A 15,592-nucleotide genomic window follows, 5' to 3' on the forward strand; every position below is an offset into this window, starting at 1 on the left:
TTAATAAATCCTAAAATAACAACTACCATAATTTCATCTATGATAGCAATTACTTGGAGTATGTTTCTTCCTACAAATATTTAGGTATTGACATAGCATTACAAAAAGGATATTGGAGACTAGAAAGCCTATTGTGAGATTGAAAACAATTGTAAGCCAATTGATCTCTAGATTTAGAGAAAAAAATGTTCCTCTTTGAGACTCTTGCCACCCATGTTATTTTATATGGCTGTGAGGTTTCAGGTTGCAGTATAATAGAAAGAATCATGGAGGAAATCGAGCAAATTGAAAAGAAATTTATAACCTACAACCTCAAGATTAAAGGAAATATTCCCTATCCTATCCGCTTGATTGAAGCTAGCCTTTCCCCCATTGAAAGCATGACTATGTTAAGGTATTGGATATGCAAGAAGAAGCCTTACAACATGAAAACCAAAAGGTTTCCCAAATTACCCTCTAACTCTAGCCAAAAGCCCCACCTCTGGGTCAACCATGGATGGCACAAGGATGCCCATTCTTGGCTTGACCATTGGGGGATAAAGGAGGATATCATATTCGGAATAAGGAGAGTATTACAAATATTATTACCTACAAATTTAAGGATAAATTATGGGATGATCAGGACCTAGAGGGAGAAAAGAAGCTAGAGTATTATAAGGAGGTGATCAACCCGACAATTAGTAATGAGAATTATCTCTTTGTATTGACTAGTGATAACAAGAAAATTAACATTGCAACAATAAGAACTAATTCTCATGAGCTTTGTAGTGGACCAAAGAATCTTCCACTTTTAAGATACTAAGATTATTGAAAATGAAAAACACTTTCTCTTAGATTTTCGAACTCTTAATAAACCCCACACACATAATATAGAAATTAATAAATATTAATATAGTTAATACTCACTACTTATAAACCTTATCTAATTTTAAACATATAACTTTCTAAAATAAAACACCTCTTTTTTATCATCAAATTAAATTATAAAAATTATATATAAACTTTAATAAAACCACACCTAAAAATTTAAACTATAATTCAAAAAAACTCTATATTACCATTAAACTAAAATAACATATAATTCTTAAAAAAAACTTTATATTACCATTAAAATAAAGTAACACTTTATTTATTTCTTTCTTTATTTATTAGGACAATAAGACAACCTATATTCCCCTTCAAACCTATATCAACCTATATTCCCCTTAAAACCTATATCTTTATGTTTGCCATAAAAAAAGAAGACCGTAACACATTTCACTTTAAATGAAAACCTATATTCCCCGAAAAGTGTAAAGGACTTTATTTATCAATAATTTTTGTTGGCCATGGAGGAACCCAAATGTTAAGAGATTGATACGTCATATTATTAAACTAATTCAACCTTTTATAAAAATATGTTGATTTATAAAAATTATATATAAACATTAACAAGATAACATTTAAACACTAAATGGTGTGAGCTGATTTATGCTTCTACGAATAAATTCAAAACCCAAAAAAAAAATTATAAAACACATAAAAATATATTTTTAAAAATTATTTTATATTTCCATTAAAATATATAAACCTTTATTTATACATTTTTTTATAATAATCAAAATGTTAAATATATATATATATATATATTCAAAAACGTAAATGAAATATTAGAAAAAACATAAAAATAAAGTACACCTACGAAAATACATTACATTTCCAATAAAGGATAACAAAAATTTATTTATTATTCATAAAGTATAACGAAAATTTAATTATTATCCATTAAAATATAATGAAAATTTAATTATTATCCATTAAACTATTAAAGTATAACAAAAATACATCACACACTTGAATTTAAAATACAATCTATATTCTCCTTAAAGTATATGGAAATAAGTTTATGGTAAGTCGAATGTTAAGATGATGAGAGATCACAATATTGATTATTGGCATATGTTAAGATGATGAGAGATCACAATATTGATTATTGGCATATATATATATATATAAAGATTCTAAAATGCAAGAGATTATATTGTGAATATTGGTATGGAAGGAAAAGTTAAATGTTAAAAGATTGTTTTATAATGAGTAAATAAAATTTAAATATTATTATTTATATAGATATAGTTGTAAATTAGTATTAATTTGTAATTTAATGTTAGTTAGAATGTTTGATTTAAAAAAATGGATATAAGAATTTATTCAATTAATTTTTTTACTATTATTTCATTTTTTTAATATTTCTCTTTATTTTATAATGTTTGAAAAGATGTAACATATTTTTATGTTTTTTTAAATATTTTCTATTTTTAAATGTGGAGACAAAAACATTCCCTCTAATTATAGGACCATTATGATCAGTGACTTTTTAGTCAAACTATATGGGATCATGTTGGAAAATAAGATTAGTCTATGGATTGAAAGCCATGGTAAAAGAGCTAAAGGATAAGCTCAATTCACGAGACATCACTCGACTATCGATCATCTTGTTATAATTAGGATCATTGTCGAGGAATGTAGCAATAGTAAACATGGCCTCTTCTATTTTTTTTTTTACTTTAGAAAAGCTTTTGACACTCTTCCTCGAGATAAGCTATGGAAAACACTTCAACAGATAATGGTCCCTCCCAAGTAAGAATTTTCCCTCCCAAGTAAGGATTTTTGTAATAGACTCTACGAGAATGTTGTTGGCGAGCTTAAAACCAACGAGGGTTGGTCTAAAGAGATTAAATTTAATATTGAGGTTAAGCAAGGATGTCCCCTATCCCCTACCCTTTTCGGCATTTACATTGATAAGCTAGAACAATGTTTGGATGTTACGGGTTGCAATGGCCTCGAGCTCGCTGGTATGACTATTAAATCCTAGAATAAAAACTACCATAATTTATCTATGATAACAATTACTTGGAGCATGTTTCTTCCTACAAATATTTAGGTATTGGCATAGAATCAAGAAAAGGATATTGGAGGCTAGAAAGCATATTGTGAGCTTGAAAACAATTGTAAGCCAATTGATCTATGGATTTCGAGAAAAAAAATGTTCTTCTTTGAGACTCTTTCCACCCTTGTTATTTTATATGGCTATGAGGTTTGGGGTTGTAGTATAATCCAAAAAATCATGGAGGAAAATCGAGAAAATTAAAAATAAATTTATAACCTACAACCTCAAGATTAAAAGAAATATTCCCTATCTTATCCCCTTCATCAAAGCTAGCATTTCCCCCATTGAAAGCATGACTATGTTTAGGTATTTGATATGCAAGAATAAGCTTTACAACATGGAAGCCAAAAGGTTTCCCAAAATAACCCTCTAACTCTAACCAAAATCCCCACCTTCGGGTCAACCATGGATGGCATAAGGATGCCCATTCTTGGCTCGACCATTGTGGGATAAAGGATGAGATCCTATTCAGAATAAGGAGAGTATCAAAAATATTATTACCTACAAATTTAAGGATAAATTATGGGATGATAAGGAGCTAGAGGGAGAAAAGAAGCTATAGTATAATAAGGAGGTGATCAACCCCACAATTAGTAACGAGAATTATCTCTTTGTATTGACTTGCGCTAACCACAAAATTAACAATGCAACAAGAAGAACTAATGCTTAACATTGCAACAATAAGAATTAATTCTCATCAGCTTTGTAGCGAACTGAAGAATCTTCCACCTTTGGGATACTACGATTATTAAAGATGAAAAAAACTTTCTCTTAAATTTTCGAGCTCTTGATAGATAATATTAGTCATCATCACACACACACATAGAGTTAGTTACTTCTTACAACTTATAAACTTTATCTAATTTTAAACATATAGCATTCTAAAATAAAACAACTCTTTTTTATCATCAAATTAAATTATAAAACTTATATATAAACTTTAATAAAACCACCATTAAAAACTTAAACTATAATTTTAAATAAAATATCTCAAAAAACAAAAAAGAAAATATAATTCTAAAAATACTCTATGTTACCATCAAAGTAAAGTAACACTTTATTTATTCATTTCTTTATAATGACAATAAAACAACCTATATTCCACTTAAAATATGAACGACTTTATTTATCAATAACTTTATGTTTTCCATTCCAGAAAAGAGCCCTGACACATTTCACTTTAAATGACAACTTATATTCCCCAAAAGAACTTTAATGATCAATATTTATCAATAATTTTTTGTTGGCCATGGAAGAACCCAAATGTTAAGAGATTGATACCTCATATTATTAGGACAATTCAACCTCTACAAAAATATGTTGATTTATAAAAATTATATATAATCTTTAAGAATATATTGAATTATAAAAATTATATATAAATTTTAACGAAATAACACTTAAACACTAAATGTTGTGAGTTGATTTATGTTTCCAAAAATAAATTTAAAAACTTATAAAACACTTTAAAAAAATATTTTTAAAAGATATTTTATATTTTTATTAAAATATAAAACACTTTATATACATTTTTATAATTATGTAGGAAAATATTCAAAAATATAAAGAAAATATTAGAGAAAACATAAAAATACATTACATTTATAAAAGTACATTACCTTTCCAGTAAAATATACCAAAAATTTATTTATTATTCATTAAAATATAATGAAAATTTATTTATTCTCTATTAAAATATTAAGGTGCAAAAATTGATTTATTATCCAATATCTTATATTGGACATCACACACTTGAATTTAAAATACAACCTATATTCTCCTTAAAGTGTATGAAAATAAGTTTATGATAACTCCAATGTTAAGATGATGAGAGATCACAATATTGATTATTGACCTGTATAAAGAGTTTAAAATGTAAAGGGATTATAGTGTGAATATTGGTATCGAACGAAAAGTTAAATGTTAAAAGATTGATTTATAATTAATAAATAAAGTTTAAATATTATTATTCATATAGATAGAGTTGTAAATTAGTATTAATTTGTAATTTAATACTAATTAGAGTTTTTGATTTTATAAAAATGGATATAAGAATTTATTTAATTAATTTTCTTTTTTATTATTTCATTTTTTTAATATTTCTCTTCACTTTATAATGTTTGAAAAGAGGTAACATATTTTCATATTTTTTAAATATTTTTTACTTTTAAAAATGGAGACAAAAATATTCTAGTGATAGTTTAGTCAAACTATTTAGGATTATGTTGGAAAATAAGATTGCTCCCTGGATTGAAAGTCATGGTAAAAGAGCTAAAAGATAGGCTTAATTCACGAGACATCACTCGAGTATTGATTCATCTTGTTATTCGTAGGATCATTGCCAAGGAATATATCAATAGTAAAGTTGATCTCTTCTATTGTTTTGTCGACTTTAGAAAATCTTTTGACACTATTCCTTGAGATAAGCTATGGAAAACACTTGAACAGATAATGGTCCCTCCCAAGTAAGGATTGTTGTAATTAGACTCTACGAGAATGTTGTTGGTAAGCTTAAAACTAACAAGGTTGGTCTAAAGAGATTAAATGTAATATGGAGGTTAAGGATGCCCCCTATCCCCTACCCTTTTTGGCATTTACGTTGATAAGCTAGAAGAATCTTTGGAAGTTACAGGATGCAATGGCCTCGAGCTCGCTGGTGTGATTATTAAATTCTAAAATAACAACTACCAAAATTTCATCTATGATAACAATTAAAGCTTCGAGCATGTTTCCTCCTACAAATATTTAGGTATTGACATAGCATTGAGAAAAGGATATTGGAGGCTAGAAAGCCTATTGTGAGCTTGAAAACAATTGTAAGCCCATTGAGCAAAAAAATGTTCCTCTTTGAGACTCTTGCCACCCCTGTTATTTTATATGGCTTTGAGGTTTGTGGTAATCATGGAGGAAAATGCAGACAATTCAAAAGAAATTTATAACCTACAACCTCAAGATTGAAGGAAATATTCCCTATCCTATCCCCTTGATTGAAGCTAGCCTTTCCCCCATTAAAAGCATATCTATGTTTAGGTATTTGATATGCAAGAATAAGCTTTACAACATGGAAGCCAAAAGGTTTCCCAAAATTACCCTCTAACTTTAGCCAAAAGCCCCACCACCGGGTCAACCATGGATGGCACAAGGATGCCCATTCTTGGCTTGACCATTGGGGGATAAAGGAGGAGATCTTATTCGAAATACGAAGAGTATTAAAAATATTATTACCTGCAAATTTAAGGATAAATTATGGGATGATAAAGACTTAGAGGGAGAAAAGAAGATATACTATTATAAGGAGGTGATCAACCCCACAATTACTAACAAGAATTCTCATGAGCTTTGTAGCTAAATGAAGAATATGCGACCTTTGAGATACTAAGATTATTGAAAATGAAAAACACTTTCTCTTAACTCTTACTAAACCATATTAATTATTATCTCTCATATATATATAGAAATTAATAAATATTAATATATTTAATACTTACAACTTATAAATCTTATCTAATTTTAAACATATTACTTTCTAAAATAAACAACCTCTTTTTACCATCAAATTAAATTATAAAAATTATAAATAAACTTTAATAACACCCCACCTAAATACCTAAACTATAATTTTAAATAAAGTAAAGTACAAAACAAAAAATAAAATACAATTCTAAAAATACTCTAGGTTACCATTAAAGTAAAGCAACACTTTATTTATTCATTTCTTTATAAAGACAATAAGACAACTTATATTCCCATTAAAATATAAAGGACTTTATTTATCAATAACTTTGTGTTTACCATTAAAAAAGGAAATGGTAGTGACACATCTCACTTTAAATGACAACTTACCTTTCCCAAAAGTGTAAAGGACTTTATTTATCAATATTGATCAATAATTTTTTTGTTGGCAATGGAGGAACCCATGTTAAGAGATTCATATGTCATATTATTGATGATTCAGATATTTAAAGATAGTATTGATAATTAACATATTTAAAGATTATTTAAAAATTTTATAATGTAAAGAGATTATTTTATGAACATCGTTATTTAAAGAAGTTGAAGTATGATTATTTATATGATAATTTGTAATTTAAAATTAACAAAAAAAAATATTGTAATTTGATAATAAAAAAATGTTATAGGAACCAATTTAATTATTTTTTTATTTTTTTCTAATAGTTTTTTTATGGGCTAAAGCTTTTAAAATAGGAAATGTTTATGTTTCTTTTAATATTTAAATCTAGATTATAAATATAAAGTGCAAATATCATAGTTAATATTTAGAACTTCTAAATATTATTTAATTTTAAATATAATATATAACTTTTCATTAGATAAATTTAAATTATTCAACTTATAAAAATAAAACACATAAAATTATTATCAAATTAACTCAAACTATTTAAGAGTATGCTAAATTATAAAATTTGTATAATCCTTGAAAGTTATATTATAACTTTAACAATGCCACATCCAAAATACTAATTCTTATTTACTTATTCTGTAAAATAAATCCTCAAACTCAACCAAAAAAAAAAACTAATTCAAGCTCTATAAAATAAATCTTAAACTGAGAAAAGATTAGTCAAATTTCACCATTACATCATAATCATAATCATAAATAATGTTTCAAAAAACTTTATTGTGGAATATAATTTTAGAACAATAATAACTAATTTAAACTCTATAAAATAAATCTTAAATTTTCGGGCTCTTGATAGACCATATTAGTCATCATTATTATTATTATTATTATATAAATATAAATATAAATATTAATATAGTTAATACTTACCACTTATAAACTTTATCTAATTTGAGACATATAACTTTCTAAAATAAATTGTTCCTTTTATCATCCAATTAAATTATAAAAATTATATATAAACTTTAATAAAACCACACCTAAATACTTAAACTATAATTTTAAATAAAATAAGTGAAAAAACAAAAAAATAAAATATAATCGTAAATATACTCTACCTTACCATTAAAGTAAAGTAACACTTTATTTACTAAGACAACTTATATTCCCCTTAAAATATAAAGGACTTTATTTATCACTAGCTTTGTGTTTGCCATTGAAAAAGAAATGGCAGTGACACATTTTACTTTAAATGACAACTTATATTTCCCAAAGATGTAAAGGACTTTATTTATTAATATTTATCAATAATTTAAATAATTTTTTGTTGGCAATGGAGGAACCCAAATGTTAAGAGATTCTTATGTCATATTATTGATAATTCGGATATTTAAAGATAGTATTGATAATTAACTTATTTAAAGATTATTTTAAAATTTTAAAATGTAAAGAGATTAGTTTATGAATATGGTTATTTAAGAAAGTTCAGGTATATTATTTATATGATAATTTGTAATTTAAAATTAACAAAAAAAATGTTGTAATTTGATAATAAAAAAGTGTTATAGGAATCAATTTAATTATTATTTAATATTTTATTTTATTTTTAATAGTTTTTATAGGTTGAAGCTTTTAAGATAGGGAATTTTTATGTTTTCTTTAATATTTAAATCTGGATTATAAATATAAAATGCTAATATCATAGTTAACATCTATAACTTCTAAATATTATTTAATTTTAAATATATAATACTTAACTTTTTATCAGATAAATTCAAACTATTCAACCTTTAAAATAAAACACATAAATTTATTATGAAATTAATTCAAACTATTTAAGAATCTGCTAAATTATGAAATTTGTATAATCCTGAAAAGTTATATATTAATTTTAACAACACCACATCCAGAATACTAAATCTTATGTACTGATTCCAGCCTGTGTAAAATAAATCCTCAAACTCAGAAAGGAAAGAATAAAAATAAAAAAATCAGGCTCTATAAAATAAATCTTAAACCCAGAAAACATTAAAATCTAGTCAAATTTCACCATTATATCATAATCATAGATAATATTTCAGAAGAATTTATTATGAAATATAATTTTAGAAAAATAATAACTAATTTAATTTAAATCTAATCAAATTTCACCATCACATCATAGATAAAATTTCAAAAAACTTTATCCAGATATATAATTTATATAAACGAATTTTCATATAAAATATAATTTTAAAAAATAACAACTTTTAAAGATTTTTTTCATTATTATACTAAATATAATTATTCTATAAATATTATAAAAAAAATTATTCCATAAATGAATCAGTCACAATGTGTCTTTAAACACTGAATCCACTCATTTAAACAATTTTGGTATCCACTCAATTAAACAATCAGAACCAAGATTCTTTTTCTATTTAAATAAAAGTATTAAAAAACTATATATCCACGATTTTGTTTAATTCCACCATCTACTTAACGCAATTCCAAAAATGTATGAAAAACCTAAACAAGTGCAATTACAGCTTTACAACCAAAAAGCATATTTCTGTAAAAACCAAAAATTTACAGTAGACAAATATCTATATATATAATGAAAATAATAAATAATACCATGATTATACAAAAACAGGAAAGATTATCATCATTCCTCAGAGACTGCTTGTCGTTGAAACTTGGATTACATTATGCTGTGCTTTCCTGTTCAGAATCCCCAGCTGAAGCCCAGTCGCAGTATCAGATAAACTTTAAACCTAATCATGGATGCGGCGGTGCTGAATTGGTTGCATATAGATATACAGATATATCAGTCAACATAGCTCTTGAAGGTCTCGACTACGTGCTCACCTACAAGGTTGCAGCAACAGTAAAGTATGTACAACAATCAAAACACAACCAGACAAAATTGCATAAATAAATTTGCCTACATTTATGTATCTCTGTACCGTAACTTAATACACAATAGCCCCACATTTTATTTATTCACGGTTTCAGTTTGAAGACAAGTATATTGTAAATGACTTCGAGTCTTATTAGCATTATTGTTTGAGGATGAGGAGTAACATTTTTTTATTTTTATTTTATTTTTTTAGAGAGAAAAACCATCATAGATTATATTAAGAAAATATAATAATCTAAATACATAAAAAGAAGTTACATAAAAAGAAGTTAGCAAATTCCTGATACTGTTAAGTTTCAGGTGTGTCCAAGCTATTGATAACTAAATACCAAAGAAAGTATTTTCCTGTCAACCCAATTACTTACAGATTTTTCATTTTCAATTCAAATACATATTCCTTGATAAACTGAGATGATTTCAAAGATTTTGACTTCCACAAAAAAACAAAAACAAAGCAGACTAGGAGACTCATATGGAAATCAACCAATAAGGTCGTGATTTGCGGATATGTGAAATAGAATAGAGTCCAGAGTAACATATGATCAAATAGCACTGGGTGGTTGTGACTTGTGCTAAGGAAAAATAAAACATGTTAAAAAATCTAATCAATTTAAAAAGACCTAATTTGATGAGATTTTAACAGATTAGATCTAAATTAAAACTCCTCAAACCACAAAATCAAACCTAGAATATCACATACAACTTGAAAAAAGTTTGTTGTACATGACATATAGAGAAAGCAATCTGGTATTTTAACAGATTAGATCTAAATTAAAACTCCTCAAACCACAAAATCAAACCTAGAATATCACATACAACTTGAAAAAAAATTGTTGTACATGACATATAGAGAAAGCAATCTGGTAAGGAAAATAAATGAAAATACAACCATCAAATGCTCAGAAGAATAAACCCCCCAAAAACCTATATTGTACATGACCTATAGAGAAAGCAGCCTGGTAAGGAAAATAAATGAAAATGCAACCATCAGATGCTCAGAAGAATAAACCCACCTGCAGTGCAATGCAGAGATGCAAAGCCGGCCACACAGAAACCAACAGAGAGAAGCACACGAGAGAGCACACATGATCCATGAATGACAGAAGCCACGAGAGAGCACACAGGATCCATGAACGGACCGATTATTTCTCGGCAGAGAATGGTTTATGTAATAATTCTGGTGAAAGTTGAAATGGACAAAACAAGGCACAACCTCGTACGCCAATAATGCTTTTTCTGTGACGTGACAAAGCAAGACAAAACCTCGTACGCCAAAAGAGCTAAAGCTGTCATCGAAGGTGAAGCAGAATTTCTGTAGGCCATGTTTTCTGGCAGCGGGCCGTGCGATAAGATAACAGAATGCGCTGTCACAATTAGCAACGGACACAGCAAGGCCGGAGCAATACCCTAATGGCTACTTCGTTGACCTAATAACTACTTCATTGAAATATTCTGTGTTCGCCATAAAAGTGTCTATCGCATTTCAGAACCTCGAATCATCTCCGGTCTGTTCACTGTAAAACGAAGTCCTGATCTTGTACACTATCTAGGACGTGTGACTAATTCATAGAAGGGCAGGACAATTTGAATACATACCCACTGGTTTCTTTCACAGACATGCGAACTGTTTTGTAGAAATGGCAGACTGATAATGGCCAGAATAGATTTACTGTTTTGCAGAATAGTACAGGTTGGATTGCACACATATACTGCTTTCCAGGATAGGTTTACTGTTCACAGCTTGAATGCATGTACTGTTTGAGGCCACCCATGTACTTTTTTTAAACCTCAAATCTTATCCTCCACATTTTCTGAGAACTGGATTTGTCTCGTGTACTTTGGATTTCATGTCACTCGAAAACATTGTATAACACGTTACCAAACCGTCATATAGTCCCTCATTCTGCTACGTTTGGTAATTGTTTAGGGTTTGATTTTTTAAATGTAATTATTAAAAAATTAGCACAATCAGTTAGGCTTCATCCGTATTTTTTTATTAATAAATATATAATAATAATAAAAAATTAGTGTAATAAAAATATTATTATTATCATTATAATTAATAATAAATATTTTTTATAATAATAATTATTTAATATTAAATGTTATTTATTATTATTTAATTTTAAATTATGTAATATAAACATGAATCTTAGGAATATAAATCTTTATATTAATAAATTTAGGAGCGATATTATAAACCTAATGGGTTAATACTAAAACTCTTGGGTTTTGGTATTAATCCCTTGGGTTTATAATATCAATCCTTTGAATGGGTTCATATTCCTAGGGTATAATATTATTCATAGGTTTATAATATTGATCCTTTAAGTTCAATATAAATCATGGTTAACCAAGGGTTTATATACCTTTGGTTTATAATATTAGTCCATTGGGTTTAATAATATTAGTCCCTTGGGTGTATAATATCAATCCCTTGGATTTATTAATGTAAGGGTTCATATTCATAGGGTTTAATACTAAAACCCCAAGGGATTATAAACCCAAGGCAATAATATTAACCCAAGGGATAACAAACCTAAAGGATTAATGCTAAAAACCCAAAGAATTATAAGCCCAATGGAATAATATAAAAGGGTATTAATATTATAAAGCCAAGGCATACAAACAGTAAGATATATATTATAAACCCTAAAATAAACATGGTTGACAATGGTTGATTTTCATTTTGAGACAATTCTTGTCACAATGTGACCATGGTTTACCATTGTCAACCATCTATATTCTAGGGTTTATAACATTTATGGTAGGATCTATATTCCTTGGGTTTATAATATTAATTCTTTGGATTCAATATTATTCCTTTGGGTTTAGAATCCCTTAGGTTTAATACTAAAAACCCAAGAAATTATAAACCCTAGGGAATAATATTAAACCCTAGGGACTAATATTAATTACAAACCCTATGAATAATATTATATCATGGGAATATGAACACTTAGATCAATAAACCCATGGAATTTATATTATAAACATAAGGGGTTAATTCTAAAACCCGAAGGGATTATAAACCCAAGGGAATAATATTAATTTAAGGGATAAGAAACCCAAGGGATTAATACTAAAAGCCCTAGGATTTATATTCCCTTGGGTTTACTTTTCCCTTAGGTTTATAAAATGTTATTTGTTAATTCATAAGGATATAAATTATTTCATATCGTGGTATTTTGTGATTGGTGCAACATTATGTAGCTAGAGAATAATAATAATTACTTTTTAACTTCTATATTAGGATTGGCCACCTACTCTTATAAATGTCATATATCTTATTTATCACCATAGATCCATCTTAAATATGGACCTAACATGAGCCGAGAGAGATCCAGTTTCTTAAAGTGATTTTTTTATGAGCATACATTATTTAAATATTCTGTATAGCTATTTAATTTTTATTTAATTTTTAGATTTTAATTTTTTTTTATATTGGTGGACATGAGAAAAATTTCAACCATTTTACACATCATATTCGGTTGTAGAGTGAGCCTCTCACTATCACAAACCCATAAACATAATTTTTTTGTTTTTATTTTATTTAAAACTATAAGGAAAAATGGAGTCAATATTTCATTAATTAACTATCCATTATCTATACACATATACAAGCTTTCATAGTATATACCTTAATTCGCAATACAATCCATTGTATTTAACATTATCAAATCAATTATTTATTGAGAATCTTCATGGTACATGGCATAGATATGCTTTTTTACAGTTGTAAGCCTATGTTTTGGAGGTGGTATATCCGTCCCTTCATATCCCTATAATTTCCTTAGGAATTACACTTATCGTATTAATTAATTCACCACATAATTTGAATTAAATGGACAACTATTGAATCTTTAATGCCTAGTAATTAATTTGGGCGGCTCGCTGCCCTAGGTTTGCGAACTGTTGCCATTGGAGTCTTCATCGTAGGTCACCGGCTGGTGCTTTGTGCATGGATAAGTGTGCAGCATCAATGAAACTCTTGCGATATCTCGATCGGACGATGTCGAGGAATAGGTTTTGGGCTAAGCTTTCGTGACGGAAGAGTTGGGTTCCATTGTCTTATTTGTCGTTTGTCGGTTTTAGTTCTTCTACGGAGAAACCCTCTCAGTAATAGATTCTTGCCTAAGTTTCTTTCCTTCGGGTTATGCCCGCGATTGGTTCCATCGATACTGAACCCGTGATTGTTCCTCTGCAGACAATCTTTGATGGGGTCTTTGCAGTGGGATACAATACTATTATGCATTTCATTTGGTTAGGTAAATACTTGGTTTCTTCTGTATGTTAGTTAATGTTTTATTATCATTTAATTTTCTTAATATGTCACTGAAACTGATCTCTGCCATGGCATTATTCGGCAGGTCCTCCATACCCAAATGTGGGAATGCCTCGAGTCTCGGTTTCTTCTTCCAAGGTTTGCTTACCTGAAGCTGGAACTCGTTGAGTATGCATGAGGGTTTTTGGTTTTTAATGAAAGGGAAAAAAATTGTAAACTTGTTTCCTCTCATAGCTGAATAGGTTACAATCTGAAGGGTGCCAAGACTACATATTTATTTTGGTCTTCCTTGAGGCTCAAAGCCCTTTTAAATGTAATATTTTAACTTAGACTTCTATAGAATAACTATATGCGAGAAACCCTCGCTTGGGGTTCTGTGTGGTGTTTGATTCATTCCTTGTTCCTGAACTAAGAATTCTTTGTTTGAATATATGTATATTGTCATGGACTTGGCATAGTTCCTTTTTCGTGCAACTCTATTGTTTCCGAACCTTTGTAATACTGTAATTAGTAATGTTTTCCACATATCGTATATCGTTCTAATTTAAGATAGTTGTTAATGGCGTTCTGACATTCTTTTCATGGCTTATTAAGGGTTCTATGTCGGAAGTTACAACTATCTAGCTTAGTTTCAGGTTCAGCCTTTTAGAGATGAGGGTGGTAGTGAAACCCCCCATACTGTTTTTTCCTCCAAGGTTGAGTTTACCTCTTGTCTTATTAACGATGAAATTCCTCATTCTCACCTACAACGAGGTTATGTTTTGATTATAGTTCAATTAATGTTATCATGCTGCTAGAACTAAATATCGTCATTTCTATGTGTTGATTCTGTGGTTGACGGACATTTTTTGTTTTGGGCTCACTTCTTGGCTACATATTACCTTCAGTATTTACTCTTATGCAGAATTTGGAGTTTTCCATAATATGCTTATCTACAATGTTAAGTCTGTCTTTTTCTACCTGTTATTTGCTATGAATAGCAATATTCCTATTTTCTCTCGTTTTCCAAGTTTACAGTTCTAGATTTACTTACAACCTCTAAGGGTTTAGCAGACAATATTTTCATTTAAGTTTCATCATTACTACGTTGTCTTTCTACTTCCTATAAATTCATTGATGTTGTCATCTACAAGTTATGCATTTTTATAAATTGACAGTAACTTGATTTTCTTAATTAGAGACTTTCTATCCTTATAAATTAGCAGTCGATAATCTTATTTCACACAGATTTATTGTCTTCCTCATGAAAGCAAATTTACTAGCTACAACTTTACTGCCCATGCAAACTAACAACAAATACCTTTTATTGTAATTAGTTTACCAAAACATAATTCTTAAGCTATTTTAAAGGATAAATCCTATGACGAAATAGCTAGGAATTCTAAATTATACTTACCTGTTCCGCTTATAACCCAGTTGGACTGGACTATAATTATTTGTTTATTTTTCCTCCCAACCTTGAGACCAGTGCTTGCCTTCGCTTAAGTCTCCCCCCGAGCTACCCTTCACAGGGTCTTCTCTTCAAGAACTATTGTCTTGTCAAGTAGTAGCTATCTGGTCTCCACCAGACTTAGCTATTGTCCCACTATCTGTCACCACAACAAAGTCAAGCAA

The 15,592-nt window shown here is 28.3% G+C and overlaps 2 long non-coding RNA genes across 2 annotated transcripts; one reads left to right on the forward strand and one right to left on the reverse strand.

The window, feature by feature from the left end:
• Positions 1-9,358: 9,358 nt before the first annotated feature.
• On the reverse strand, positions 9,359-10,944 carry LOC149167115 (uncharacterized). The gene is made up of 2 exons (XR_016260529.1): positions 10,707-10,944; positions 9,359-9,641 (listed from the first exon to the last, which is right to left on the reverse strand). It is a non-coding gene; the product is annotated as an uncharacterized LOC149167115 (long non-coding RNA).
• Positions 10,945-13,600: 2,656 nt separating this feature from the next.
• Positions 13,601-14,445, forward strand: LOC149167116 (uncharacterized). Its single transcript, XR_016260530.1, has 2 exons — positions 13,601-13,961; positions 14,064-14,445. It is a non-coding gene; the product is annotated as an uncharacterized LOC149167116 (long non-coding RNA).
• Positions 14,446-15,592: the final 1,147 nt, after the last annotated feature.

Source organism: Pinus tabuliformis, chromosome 5_1, assembly GCF_031772625.1.
Source record: "Pinus tabuliformis cultivar Carrire ecotype Pingquan chromosome 5_1, CPIR1, whole genome shotgun sequence".
Lineage (NCBI taxonomy): Eukaryota > Viridiplantae > Streptophyta > Pinopsida > Pinales > Pinaceae > Pinus > Pinus tabuliformis.